Consider the following 16176-nt stretch of genomic DNA (forward strand, 5'->3'; position numbering starts at 1 on the left):
ACAAAATAAATCTATTTGATTATTGAACTTCACAAAATTTTACGAAAATCGGTTGTGAATTGCAACCTGTAGAGGAAACCGGGCATACGAAAGCATTTTTCCGCAAGCGGAGACCTTCGCTAATGCTAGGTCCACTAAGGTAATAAAGTAGATAGGTACGTGAAAATAACAAAGACGATCGTCAAGATATTATTTAAAAAAACCGGCCAAGAGCATGTCGGGCCACGCTCAGTGTAGGGTTCCGTAGTTACTCTTCCGTCACAATAAGCTAAACTGGAGCTTAAAGTATAGTAAATTGTTAACCAAGGGATGAAACGGTACCTTTCACCCGAGTTAAACAAATAGGCAAATTTGCATAATCAGTACCTAATTAAAGTAAGTCTTTTTACTATGAAGGGAAAACTTTTTGCGATAACTCAAAAACAGCTAAACTGATCATGTCCGCTATAGTTTTCATTTAATGTCTTTCTTAAGCTCTACTTCCACAATTTTTTTCATATTTTTTGGACCTATGGTTCAAAAGTTAGAGGGGGGGGACACATTTTTTTTTCTTTCGGAGCGATTATCTCCGAATATATTCACTTTATCAAAAAATGTGTCTTGAAAACCCCTATTAGTTTTGAAAGACCTTTCCAACGATACCCCACACTCTAGGGTTGAAGCGAAAAACAAAATTCACCCCCACTTTACGTGTAGGGGAGGTACCCTAAAAAAAATTAAATTTTTAGATTTTATTGTACGACTTTGTCGGCTTTATTGATTTATATATCCATGCCAAATTTCAGCTTTCTAGCACTAACGACCACGGAGCAAAGCCTCGGACAGACAGACAGACAGACAGACAGACAGACAGACAGACAGACAGACAGACAGACGGACATGGCGAAACTATAAGGGTTCCGTTTTATGCCATTTGGCTACGGAACCCTAAAAAAACATAGCATTGTTACTCGTAAATTAAAATCAACCTCAAGTACTGATAAGATACAGTCAATTCCCGGCAACAATCAATTGCCGATGGAGCTGATTGCATTGTCTGCTCCCGTTATTATTTAAGACAATACCCACTTCCATGAAGACTAATGCCTGGACCTGTTCTTAGAGAACAAAAGCTGGAACGAGCGAGGGGTTATCATTAGAAACAAGAAGTACTAGAACTGTGGCAGAAACAAGTGTAGTAAGAAGTACCGATCGAGATACCCTTATTCTATTTTAATACGATTTGTTTCCTTTTTTTACATTTTTACAAGCTTTTATTTGACTTGCCCTGTATACGTATGTAATGTATGTTAGTGTGGATGTGGGTCATATCTTGGAAGCTAAATTTGACTCACTTCCCGATATCCGATTGAGCTGTAATTTTGCATACACTGCAATATTATTATGACATGGAGCTGATCTGTTGATGGAGACAGGAGGTGGCCATGGGAACTCGGTGATAAAATAAAACAACGCAAAGTAATTGTGTTTGGGGTTGTTAGAATTGTCTCGATGAGTATTAGTTGCCTGTGGAAAGAAAAGTATAGTCATAAAAACGTGTACTAAAAATTAAATTTTTGCCAGAAACTTATTACACTAATAATTGAAATACAACGTATCTCACAACATCTACTACTCATAATGACGCAAATTTGACAAAAACAAAATTGGTTATGACTTAGACAGCAATTAAAATAATGAAGTTTTAGTTATTTGTTTTAATCATAATGTTATTTACGAGTAAATTATATTTATTTTTGGTTAAATGAATAAAACCAATTATACAAGAAAAATAAAGAAGACAGCAAGATAGCTTCACCAAAAATAAATGGATATTGATATAAATTTCTGTAAACTGACACAAGAAAGTAAAATATTGTTGGTTGATAAAAATACGATTAAATGTATAACCTCCTCTTTTTTCAGTCGGTTAAAATAATTACATAAAGTGAGTGGGAGTGGAAGCGGGAGCAGGAGCGGGAGCGGGAGCAGGAGCGGGAGCGGGAGCGGGAGTGGGAGTTGGAGTGCTGCCAAACAGAAAAAAAATATACGAATAATTATAGTAGTAGTGCAAGAACAAGGATAGGTGTGGGTATATACAAATTATTTAGTACTTTTCAGTGGGTTGGTTTTTTTAAGGCGGTTCCCTTTTTAAAAAAAAATATGAAATTAAGTTATTTTAGTTTTGCTTTTTTTTTTCAATATTTTATTATTTTTTAATTTTATTTTTTTGCAATATTTGATCAGCACAAAAGGTGGTTTAAATTTAGATGCTTCTAATTGGCCGCGATACAGAATATGTGGAGTGCTCCTATTGGTGCTTTTGAAAAAGCCTCCGAATACTAGCCGAGCCCGACGGCTGCGTTTACCAGTAGCTACTGTATTGGGAATATTTTTATATAATAATAAGTTGCATTCGCAACAGTCTGCTCTTGTCTGTCTTGAAACCTTCGAAACACGACAACCTTCGGCCATAAACTTACTTAGGACTATAGAAACTTGACTCTAAATATCAATATTTGTAGAAGTAATATTTACACATAGATATGACCACATGAAATTAGGTGTTCATCAATTTTGACGACAGCCACGCACTGATAAGTAGACATACACGACATACACCTAACTAATGGCACACTCATGATCATCAATCAAATTTTAACAACAATGTTATCTTGACCGATCTAAACAGGACAGAGGCTAAAGGACTTGGAACAGTGGCACGCGTAAACCACTTCACGTACTCCCGTCATACGAAAAATGGGGAGCTGATATTAAAATTGTAAAAGGAAAAATATTCCTTTTCAATGCATGTAATACATATTACGAGTAACAACATCAGAGAGCGCGCGTCGATTTTTATTCACTTTCAAAGTGTGTCAAGTTCTGTGAAAATGAAAAATGAAATGGTTTTAAGTTTTAAATTGCAGTTTGTTTTATGACAATGCATTGCTCGTGTACAATTTTACAAATTATATCCTCATTGAGCATTTATACTGAGCCCGAGTTTTTCTTTGTTTTATTACATTAACCATTAATTATTAAACCGATCAGTGACCCTTGTCTCACCTGATGGAAAGTAACAATAAATGTACTAGTGACTGTGTGAGCTGTAGACCTCATATTAAGCGTAGAAAATGTAAAAGTGAAAAAAAAAATAGTTTATTGAGTCAGTAATAGTCTTAAGCGCCATAGACGATATTGGCGAGTCCTTTATGAAAATTCAGAAACTGGATCGACAAAAAATTATATTGAATCCATATTGAATCATAGAATCTGGTCACAAAATGTTACGAGAATCGGTAAAAAATTTCAACCTCCGGACATACGAAAACATAATGCTTCGCATAGTATTTTTCTAACTCGATGGGTATCTCCCTACCTATCATACAGGTGTCATCCCCGTATAATTTATAACCTAAAAACGCCAAGTTTCGCAAAATTGTATTGAGCGTACCCATCGAATTTAAAAAAATACTATAGGCAAGGTTACCGACTAGGCTAGGAAGCCCAAGATATATGTACCATATCGATTCAGTATCAGCATATTTAACTATTTGATACTAAACCGGAGAAATTCCTAAAGATGTACAACCCACATAAACTGAAATTGCTATCTTCTTCTTGTTCTTCTCAGCATATAGGCGGCCATTGCCGACCATATGCGTCATTCATGTATATACATGTTGTTCTGTATGCGGCGGTTCTATGCCAGGTCGGCCCTACCGTCTTTCTGATATCTGGCTCGTAGTTTTCCGTCGCCCTTGGTTGGTTTGTACTTACCATGAAGGTAATAGCCATAGCTTCTCCACGTTGGCCAGACGTGTTAGAGAGCTGTGCATTTTAGAGGCTTTTTAATTCCTCAAGGTTGCCATTGCCTAGGGACAGGTTTATTGACCGCCGCCTGTTGCTCAGCGTTGGTGTGTTGGTGTTGGTGTGTTGGTGTTGGGGTTGGTTCACTTTTACACCTCTCTGCCTACCTTCCTCCTTTCTTCAACCGGGCTTAGGACCGTCTACGGCGGAATTGGCGGCGTCGAAATTGCTATACTCAAGGTATAATACAAGCTATTACATAGGTCATTAAGCCGACTTATGCGGGATGGCCGCACGAAGGCTATCAAGCCAAGGAAATGACGTGTTCAGAGCGACAGAACTATTATTATCTCAGATAACTGTAGCAACCCTACTCGTTATACTGAGGCCCTTGCAGGCCCGCAGCATCCTTAAAAGTTACGTATTAATTAAGAACTGGAATTTGACTTTCGTATCTGTTTCATGTGAAATCTGTAGAGGTTGAGAGAAAAGGTATCAGATTTAATTGGATTGAATTCTGGGAAGTGTTGACTAGGAGTAAAGAGGAATACTAATTACACATAAATTTACTTACTATCAAACGACTACTATGAATAAATAAATAAATAAATATTGTAGGACATTATTACACAAATTGACTAAGTCCTACAGTAAGCTCAATAAGGCTTGTGTTGAGGGTACTTAGACAACGATATATATAATATATAAATATTTATAAATACTTAAATACATAGAAAACGCCCATGACTCAGGAACAAATATCCATGCTCATCACACGAATAAATGCCCTTACCAGGATTTGAACCCGGGACCATCGGCTTCGTAGGCGGGGTCACTACCCACTAGGCCAAACTGGTCGTCAATGAAGCTTTTGAATGGAAAGCAAGAAAACTTCGCATCGAACGAATTTAATTATATAAAAAACCTTATTTGGAACTTTTTCTCGTGATTTTAATAATATAACATAAAAAAAAAACAAATGTATAGTTTCATCACGGGTTAGACTCGCTAATAAACGGACGAGATTGCTTATAAACGTGTTATATAAGCAGTTTTATTTGCAGCTACTTAGAAAGGCGCCACTATATGTTGTTATTCGTTGCAATTTATTTTCTATTGCTCCAGGCGGAAAAACATCTTGCAGTTACTAGCATGGATACCGACATAACTTTCGAGTTTCCCGAAAGATTGTAAAATTCTTAATACCGAATGCAAATATATATATATGGTACACGTTGAAATGGCCTGGTTTGGATTAAAGTTAAATAAACTGATTTTTTTTATACTACGTCGGTGGCAAACAAGCATACGGCCCGCCTGATGGTAAGCAGTCTCCGTAGCCTATGTACGCCTGCAACTCCAGAGGAGTTGCATGCGCGTTGCCGACCCTAACAACCCTCCCTCCCCTCGTTGAGCTCTGGCAACCTTACTCACCGGCAGGAACACAATACTATGAGTAGGGTCTAGTGTTATTTGGCTGCGGAAATAAATCCAGAAGCTTCATATTGGCCCGAAGCCAAAGGCGAGACTTAATTAGCACAAGTTCGTAATGTGTACCGCCCATGTGCCAACACAATATTTTTCATCACACTTAGTAAGGAAAAACTAAATTTTAAGCGAAATAATTTTTAAATACGGTGATATTTCAAACATTCGTCCGCCATATTGTCATTTCTGTATAAAATTATAAACGTCAGTATTTTAAAAGTAAAACTCATTTATCTACTTGGTTCGTATTAATTAGTGGCATTATTAAAAAATATGCCCATAGGTATAATTAAATTAAAAAAAACTATTACGCCCGTGGGCATCTCAGTATGCTGACATACAATAACACCGTTTACTTACAAAAAATACTTGGTCAAGTATGATGAAAAATAAGTTACTCGATGGTTTGCCTTCGTACTTCGATTTAATGTTACTTTTTCGCCATTTCCTAGCTTGAATGTAATCTGTGAAATAATGGATAGTAAACTTTTCAAAACAGTAAGCCAGAATATATTTTATGCTCAAAGTGCCAGGGAAACTGGAAGAGAAGTACGTTTTAATAAATAAATATTATAGGACATTATTACACAAATTGACTAAGTGCCACAGTAAGCTCAATAAGGCTTGTGTTGAGGGTATTTAGAAAACGATATATATAATATATAAATATTTATAAATACTTAAATACATAGAAAACACCCATGACTCAGGAACAAATATCCATGCTCATCACACGAATACATGCCCTTACCAGGATTTGAACCCGGGACCATCAGCTTCGTAGGCAGGGTCACTACCCACTAGGCCAAACCGGTCGTCGTTTTAAACGTAGAGTCCGTACTCCAAGGGCTACGTCAAGTATGGCTCTCATATGAAATAAGTTGGATTGTCACTGCTAAGTCGGTACAACCAATGCCGGATTTAGAGGTCTGGAGGCCTCGGGGCAACAAAGGAGTGGAGGCCCCCTGGCCCCAAATTATTTTCCAAATAAAATGGTAATTTTCCGAAGTCTCTATTGTGGGGGCCCCTTTTTTGTGGAGGCCCCGGGGCTGTAGCCCCGGTTGCCCTCCCCTAAATCCGGCCCTGGGTACAACCTACGGTGGTCGGAGTCTTTGATGATTTTGTCTTGCCCAAAATGCACATCGAATAACTGAGCACGAGCATCGCATCGATGGTCGAGTACCATGCTTGCCTGATGTAATAAATAGGGTGTCCCTTTTACCAAGTAAGTAATGCAGTCCAATAAAACATCCATCTACCCGGTCTTTACGCACAAATATCCTCTTAGATGACACCGTAATAAAACGAATTCTCAAACGTGTGTGTGTGTAAATGTACCATCATCTGTTAACTGAAAAATTGTAAACTTACTGCAAAGATCTAAGGTCCATCGAATGATCAGTTTAGAGTAGGTACCTATTCATGTTAGTACCCAGTCAGCACAGGATAAGACAAGTAATAGTATTATGTGGTATTATTACCATAATGTCAGGTTACGATTCCCATTTGAATTGTAGGTACTTAACTGGAATTGCCATCAACTTAAACCCTTGATGGGTTCAGGTTCGAAGCACGTATACGTCTTTTTAATAAGAAGGGAATACTTGTTGCGAAAACTCATAAAATGAACTGATTATATGTACAGTCAATATTTGCTACAATTCTCATTTAATGTCTATACTAAGCTAGACTTTACTACATATTGTTTGGACTCATGACTCATATTGTGTACTCATATTGTTTGGAACATTTTTATCACATCGTAAATATTCACATTACCGAAAAAATGTTTCTTCTTTCGCATAGTTCACTACTCTAACGTGAGAATGTAAAGATTATGATGCTCCAAAAGTGGAATGGGCTGCGTAAAGATGAAAAGCTAACCTTCTGAATAACGAAAAGACTAACAACTGTTGTTAATTAACACTAAGTTATTTAACAATAAAACCTACCCTTACCACCCGCTTTACTTTTCAGCCCTCAACAAAGCTGACTGCGCATTTTTGTGAGAAACCCGACGCTGCATTCAAACCGGACAAAGACAGTCTGACAGGAAAATGGCTGAGGTTAATAAGTCGTGCTTCAAAGGTCCTTTGGTTGGGGAAGAACATTTTTTCCGATCCGTTAATTAAAGGTTCTATTCAACCCGCACTTCATTCAAATGTCGTCTGGGAACAGTTTTATTGTACTGTAAGCAACAAGAGATTCTTGAATTTTAATAAGCGATCATTTTTAGGGTTCCTAGGGAAACCGCCTTTTATGAAGAGGGGACAAAATTTCAAAGCCTAGTTACTTGGTCAAGTGGGGTATCGTTAGACAGAGCTCAAATTTAATATTCAATTTTTTTATTCACAGTGAAAAAACAAAGATTTATGAAGGAAAAACTAAAATACGGGGGTCAGAATTTCGGCTGGTTTTATAATTACTTTTTTAATTACGGTACTATGCCGCAGGGGCCATTTTTAGTTTTATTTTAGATTTAATTTAGTCATATTTTAGTTTTAGTTTACATTATTAATTGTAATAATCACACCATTCAATCAATTATATATGTTAATTATATTAAATTAAATTTATATGTTTGATGGGTCAATTAATATTGAATTTTCAAAAGAACACGATATTCTAAGAATACACAGAGTCGCGACTTATAAATAAAAAAACATATCATATTTTCATACGTTATGTGCCCAATAAAAACGACTGTGAAGGTATAAGCGATCACTTCTGTACTTGCCCCAACGAAACCGAACTGCGGTTTGCTGCTCGCACGCATATAACTTCAATAATATATTACTTATCAAATACGGGGACGTACCATTTTTTTTTAATATCTTAAAAACTTTTTTTTATTATTAAAAAACTTATCCGAATTGAATTTTGCCATCTTTGCGAGTGTTCATTAAACTTGAAATTACTATGAGATTATAAATAAAACACCTTCTTTTAAATAAAATAAAAATTGCTAAAATGGGTTTACGTGATAAAGAATTATCCTATATAATAATATTTGAGACTTTGGAGCCTTATGTTTTTTTTTTATAATCTCAATATATTTTTTTAAATTCCACTTTTTTATAATGGATGGCTCATTTTCTATCCATTTAACTAAATTTTGTTATAATATTCAACATGTGTCAAGTACCCAATTTGAGAACTGACGCCATTAAATTCCTGTCAAATACCCAGTCTTAAAGAAAATCGCGTTGCAAAATTGTTCTTGTTTTCCGTTAAGCCTCGGCTTTTATTTGTTAACAGGTAAAATAATTGGAATACAAGTCCCAGATTAGGAAGCTCTACCCGCCGGAAATCTTGAACAATCCAGGTTTTTCATATTTTTTATAAGTAACTAATTAGATAAAAATGGACGAAAAACGTAGGAAACCGGAAAAACTTTAAAAGAAAAATTAATAAGATGCTTTCAAAACACCGAATACAATTTTTAAAACATGGGAACGGTTTGTAATTTTTTTCTTTACGGTAAATGTCCGAGTGAATGACATTGACCGAATGTAGGACTTTTTCACGATATACTTGAAAACAAAAATTGCAATTTGCGTGTTCTAATGGAGGGTCCTGTACCTAACTTCATACTTTCGCGCACCGAGGGTTCCGTAAAAACTTTCAGCTATCTCATGTAACAATAAAAACGTGACTTTTAACCAGAAATATACTATGCTTATTTATGTACAGTGCCATCTATCGGCAAATCGGCTAATTTGCGCGACCGGTACTATGTATGTTGGTTTTTCAGGGATAATTCTTTATCGCGTAAACCCATTTCAGCAATTTTTATTTTATTTAAAAGTAGGTGTTTTATTTGTAATCTCATAGTAATTTCTAGTTTAATGAACACTCCCAAAGATGGCAAAATGCAATTCGGTTAAGTTTTTTAATGATAAAAAAAGTTTTTATGATATTAAAAAAATATTGGTACGTCCCCCCCCCCCCGTATTTTACCACCGTTGTGGTATTAAAAAAAAAGAAATTTCCCAATGTCTTGAGTAATCTTATGAAAGCTTTCTATGAACTTACTATCTGTCCTAATCACTTAATGATTTCGAGCGAGACAAATTGCAAATACCTAATACATTGAGAAATCATTCAATATGTACCGAGTACTATAATTGAAAGGTTTTGGAGGCCCCTCGTTTTATTAGAACGTTTTACATGAATTACTGATCCGTACTAAATATACAAACTTTTATTGGGTAAAAGTACTTAGGACGCCGCTTTACCTGACGCCAGCTGCGCCCTATGTGTCGTAAATAACTAATTTATTCGAACAAATTTTACTTGATCTGTTCACGCAGAACTCACGTTTATTCATTGAAATATAACATAGATAATCATTACGTATGTTTTTCCTTAAAGTCGTAATAATGGACTCGCATCGAGGTTGCCGAAGTGTTGACGCGAACACTATTAGTAGAAGAACACACGTTAGAGTACTAGCGTGCATGTTCCTTTTTAGGGTTCCGTACCAAAAAGGTACAAAAGGAACTCTTATGGTGCGACTCTGTCCGTCAGTCCGTCCGTCCATCCGTCCGTCTGTCACATTCCTAAAATCTCGAGAAGTACTTAAGCTATCGATTTGAAATTCGGAATAGGAATGAATAACGCTAACTCAAACATATTGGATGTGTCATTTTGTTATTTTATTTGTATTAATTATGGAAAATTCCCAATATAAAGAGGGGGCAAAATTTCAAAGTCTAGTTACTAGGTCAAGTGGGTTATCATTTGAAAGAGCTCAAATTGAACTGATGAAAGTAAACACAAACCATTTAAGCGCCTGCATGAAATCTAGGAGCAAAGTGCACATGCTCAACGATTGCCTTACGCATAGTCGCATACTCTCTCTTCTAATCTCGTACTCTGTGTGATTGCACCTAAGTGTCAATTGTTTTTCTATAATTACTTGTATAATTAAAGTCTCATAGTAAAAGCCATTTCTTTCATTTCTATGAGGTTATGGGCGTCACGCTCAATAGTGAGTTATAAGATTTGGCTATAAAATAAAGTTACAAATTGAAAAGTAAAAGTACATAACCTAAAAGCACGCGGTCGCCGGAATTCTTTTCAGCATTTCAGATACAAAAATGACATCGCAAAACGGATTATTGTCAATTGAGAAGCTTACAGGACGAGACAATTGGTGTACATGGAGTTTTGCGGTGAAAGCATATCTACATCAATTGGAAGAATTGTGGGAATGTGTACAAGGCACCGAAGTTGATACAAAAAAAGATTTGAAAGCGAAATCCAAGTTAATATTATTAGTGGATCCTATGTTATACGTACACATCCAAGATGCAAATACGTCTAAACAGGTATGGAACAATCTTTCTAATGCTTTTCAAGACTCAGGATTAGTACGCAAGGTTGGTTTATTGAAAGATTTAATTAACACCACCTTGGAATCAAGTAACAGTATATAAGAATATGTTAATAAGATTATGACATCAGCCCATAAATTAAGAAGTATTAATTTTGAAATTGATGATGAGTGGCTTGGAACTTTGATGCTGGCCGGATTGCCGGACATGTACAAACCGATGATAATGGGCATTGAAAGCTCAGGAGTTAAAATAAGTGCAGATTTAATCAAAACAAAATTGCTTCAAGAAGTTAAATCTACATCTGCACAAGATACAACGACAGCATTTTATTCCAATTTTAAGTCTAAGTCGTCTAGTCAATCTGTACAAAATAAAAAGTCCAAGGGACCTCGTTGTTACAACTGCAATGGCTATGGACATTTAGGGAAGCAATGCTGGCACAAAAAGAATAATAAAACTGCAAATGATAAATCCAAATTTAATAATGGTTTTGTAGCTGCTTTTTCAGCGACATTGTTGCAGGATCACAACAATTGGTATGTTGATTCTGGTGCCGCCAAAAATATGACAATGCACCGTGATTGGCTGCACAATATAAGACCATCACCTGTAAAATCAATAAGGATTGCCGACAATACATTTCTCCGAGCTGAATGCTGCGGTGATGTGACCATACGAGTCCCCGCTAAGGATGGATACAACAAAATACAGGTGAGAGAAGTTATTTATGTCCCAGAGCTAGCTACCAATTTATTGTCAGTGAGCAAAATATTAAAAGCTAATTGCAAGATTGAGTTTAGTAAAGGTGGTTGTACAATATTTAACCAAATGGGACGAGAAATAGCAAGGGCTGATGAAATAGATGACACATATAGGCTGAAAATTTATAATGACACAGTAAATGCAATGTCAGCTGTAACTGAAGATGATACCTACCTGTGGCACCAAAGAATGGCACACTTGAATTTTACTGATGTAAATAAAATACCGGCATGTACTTCAGGTGTTAAATTGTCACCGAATCAAGAGAATAGCATATGTATTACTTGTATAGAAGGCAAGCAGACGAGGCAACCATTCCCGCACAATGGTTCCAGAGCTACAGGTTTATTGGAGCTTGTGCATTCTGATGTATGTGGACCCATGCAGGCGGCATCTTTTAGTGGTTGCAGGTACATAGTTACTTTCATTGACGATTTTTCAAGAAAAGTATTTGTATATTTTATGAAAAGTAAATCAGAGGTACATGATAAATTTATAGAGTTTAAAAACAGAGTAGAGAATGAATTAAATAAGAAAATAAAAACTTTTAGAAGTGATAATGGCAAGGAATATATTAACAAAAATTTTCAAAATACAATGAAAAAATATGGCATTTTGCATCAGACTAGTAACCCTTATACACCGGAGCAGAATGGTCTCAGCGAGAGAATGAATAGAACCTTGATAGAGCGCGCTAAATGTATGATTCTCAATGCTAATTTGCAGAACTGCTACTGGGCAGAGGCAGTAGCAACTGCGGCACACATCATAAATCGTTCGCCCACTCGAGCTCTCAATGACGTGACTCCGGAAGAAGTTTGGACCGGTGAGCAGCCTGACCTCAGCTATATGAAGATCTTCGGGTGCAAGGCCATGGTTCACATTCCAAAAGAACGAAGGCAAAAATTAGATGCAAAGTCACGTGAGTTGATATTCGTAGGTTACAGTGAATGTACAAAGGGCTACAGATTTATAGACCCAGAAAGCAAACAGGCCATAATGAGCAGAGATGTTGTATTCTTAGAAGCCACCGTGAAACAAAAGAAGGTCCCTCCAGCACCTGAAAAAGAAGAAAACATATTAAATAAAAACAAAGGTGAAGATACCAACAAAGAAATAAACAAAGATGAATTTAAAAACTTACCATCTGACAAATGTGTACAGAAGAAAGTAGTATACTTACCAATACTGGAAGATAACAGAGCTTTTCAGGACACCGATTACATTGATGAATCCGATGAACAGAGCAGTTCAAGTTCTCCGAATGTTACTGTTACTGATAATTGTATTACTTCTGAATCTGAAATATATGAAGATGGACTAGATGAAACATACATACCTAATGAAAGTGTAAATGTTACTCCACCGCGTCGAATGAACCTAAGACCAAGACGACGGGAAGGGCCTGCTGAACGCGATCCTACAACATATCTTTGTATAAATGGTGAGTCAGCCATGAGTATACTAGACAGTGATCCACAAGATCTTAATGAAGCGCTTCATAGCGATAAGGCTGAGAAGTGGATAGAAGCCATGAATGAGGAACATGAATCATTACTAAAGAACAATACATGGACTTTAGTTGACTTACCTGAGAATAAGAAAGTAATACCATGCAAGTGGGTTTTCAAAACAAAGACAGATGAAAGAGGAAATGTGACGCGTTACAAGGCAAGATTAGTCATAAAAGGCTACAAGCAAGCAAGAGGTATAGACTACAATGAAATATATGCTCCTGTTGTTCGGAACACTTCAATAAGATATTTGATTGGTTTGGCAGCAAAATACAAATTACAAATCCATCAAACAGATGCAATAACAGCGTTTCTACAAGGAGACATAGATAAGGAAATTTATATGTCACAACCGCCATACTTTGAAAATGGACAAAAAGTATGTAAATTAAACAAGTCCATTTATGGCCTTAAACAAGCAAGCAGGCAGTGGAATCTTAAATTAAATGCTGCTCTACTTGAGATAGGTATGAAAAGATCAAAATTGGATCCCTGCATATACTTTAGAATATTGAATGAAAGTGACATCTTATTTATTACTGTATACGTAGATGACCTACTGTATTTTTTTAACAACTACAACACAGCCCTGGAAGTTAAAAATAAACTTAAAGAAAAGTTCTTTATGAAAGATTTGGGCGAAGCCAAACATTGTATAGGTTACAGGATTACACAGGAAGACAACGGTGACATTTCCATTGACCAGTCGGCTTACATACAAAAAATATTAAGTCGCTTTGGAATGATGAACTGCAAGCCGGTGTCTACACCATGTGAAACAAATGTTACATTAAAAAAGGCTAAAAATGAAAAGGAGATTATTAGAGATAAGCCATACCAGGAAGCAGTGGGCTGCTTGTTGTACCTTTCACAAGGCACACGGCCTGACATAGCATATATAGTAAACACACTAAGCAGATTTAATAACCAACCTACAGAAGAGCATTGGATGGCTATTAAGAGAGTGCTAAGATATCTAAAGGGCACTATATTCACAAAGCTTACATACAAAAGTGATCAACACACTAATATTGTTGGATATAGCGATGCTGATTGGGCCAGTGACTCTGAAGATAGACGGTCATGCACTGGATATATTTTTATTTTTCAAGGAGCCGCTTTGAGTTGGAACTAGGGATTGCAATCCGGTCCGGCGGATCCGGTAATCCGGCCGGATCCGGCACTTTTCAGGAGCTACCGGATCCGGTAAAAATCACCGGATCCGGACCGGATCCGGTAACATAATTAAACGCCTAAATACAGCACGCGCTGTGCGTTTCAGATGAGGAAAAGGCAACGGATACGAGGTATGAAGTTGAACAGAACAAAAATCGAATGAAAAAGTTTAAATTTAGTAAGATAAAAATGTATTTATTATGACGATGTCTGGGAACAGAAGAGGATTTCTTCTTCTTTCATGTTGGTGGCACGATATGATGATTACATAAATACTGTAATAGAAGGAAAAATGAAAGGATGGAGAAGCCATGGGAGGCATTTGTAATTTATGCTAAAGAGAAGGTTCATGTCGTGTCATAATGTTGTGATAGGAGATTAAAAGTAAACAAATGAGCAGGATTAAATCGGCGGTACTCAACCGACTACAGTTGGGCTCATCAATATGTGTGAATGAAGAATATATGATAATATTGATAATCTTTAGTTTTCTCCGATATATGTAAAATATAGATTCTTTTCTATTCAAATTCAAGAGAGAATCTTTTGTCTTTACAATTTCATCCAATCTTATGCAATTTCCTTCATCTCCTGGTACATGCTACTCTACGTCTAGCCAATTCTTTATTTGATCTATGTAACTTTTCTTAGGGAGTCCCTTTCCGCGATGGTTTTCAATCCTACATTCTATTATTTTTCGCATGAGATCGTCGCGTCGTGTGTCGTTCCCTATAATTTGACCAATATACTTTTCTATAAATTAAAAAAGAGTACAATTTTTTTAAGTCATACAGTCTACTACTTTTTCCGACAAAAAAATTAGAGAAAGATAATACTAGAGCGCATTTAATAACATAATTGGTTAAAAGTAAAATATCTTCGTTAAAAGAAATAAATAATAGTAAGCGTAGGAGTTGAAAATACAGTTCCGGTTACTCTGGTTATAATATTAGCGAAAAATCGTTGAGCATTAGACTTTTTGTTTGCCACGATATCTATTGTCGAGTAGCAGTACTGAGAGTTCCGCTACTCGATGCTAGATGTCGACTACGAAAATAATAAGCGTTTTGGTAGCAAAACTGATGTATGGAGTGAGCACTTTGTGTATTTCTTATTTCTCTATGCTAGAATGGATGTCAACATTAGAGTTTGTGAGGAAAGAGAAGAGTCGTGGAATGTATGGGGCCCAATACATTCCACGACTCTTCTCTTTCCGAACAGACTCTACAAAGAATTCAATCAAAGAACAGTTACGAAAAGAAAACTTGTCCTTTCAAGGAGCTCCAATTCCCACCCCACATCCCATCATCAGGCTTTGGAAACTAATCAAATTTATAATTGTAAACGAAAATTTGAGCACTTTTGAATGGTTAAATATAATAAATTACCGATTTCAAATTTTGTTTTTCAAGCGATATTGACATTGTGACACTTTTTACTACCAAGTTCTATTTTATTGTTAAGAAGTTATTTATTAACTTCAAATTATAGATTTAGGAATACGTATTACGCAAAAAACTAGAAAAATATGTCATTTAATTAACTTTTATATCCCTATACTAAACCGGATCCGGTCCGGCCGGATCCGGCCGGACTACGGCCAAAATCCGGCCGGATCCGGCCGGATTGAAAACCAATCCGGTTTGCAATCCCTAGTTGGAACTCACGGAAACAGCAGACCATTGCCCTATCGACATTAGAATCGGAATACATGTCATTAGCATCCGCTACACAAGAATGTATTTGGCTACAACAATTACAAGAAGATTTTTGGCCTAATCTTTCAGATATTCCTACGGTTTTATACTGTGATAATCAAAGTGCCATTAGTCTTTCAGGTAACGACATGTATCACCCGAGGAGCAAACATATTGATGTCCGCTACCTTTTCCTAAGAGAGCGGATATCCACCAGACAAATATCTGTGCAGTACTTACCAACGCAGGAGATGATTGCTGATCTCCTAACTAAAGGACTACATGGACCTACACACAAAAAGTTTACTGCATTAATGGGTTTGTGTTCAGGAGAGGATGATGAAAGTAAACACAAACCATTTAAGCGCCTGCATGAAATCTAGGAGCAAAGTGCACATGCTCAAC

General features: G+C 36.4%; 1 long non-coding RNA gene across 1 annotated transcript; it reads left to right on the forward strand.

Moving 5' to 3' along the window:
- Positions 1-936: 936 nt before the first annotated feature.
- Positions 937-2561, forward strand: LOC133530229 (uncharacterized). Its single transcript, XR_009801272.1, has 2 exons — positions 937-1177; positions 1906-2561. It is a non-coding gene; the product is annotated as an uncharacterized LOC133530229 (long non-coding RNA).
- Positions 2562-16176: the final 13615 nt, after the last annotated feature.

The sequence above is a fragment of the Cydia pomonella genome, chromosome 22, assembly GCF_033807575.1.
Source record: "Cydia pomonella isolate Wapato2018A chromosome 22, ilCydPomo1, whole genome shotgun sequence".
NCBI classification, from domain to species: Eukaryota; Metazoa; Arthropoda; class Insecta; order Lepidoptera; family Tortricidae; genus Cydia; species Cydia pomonella.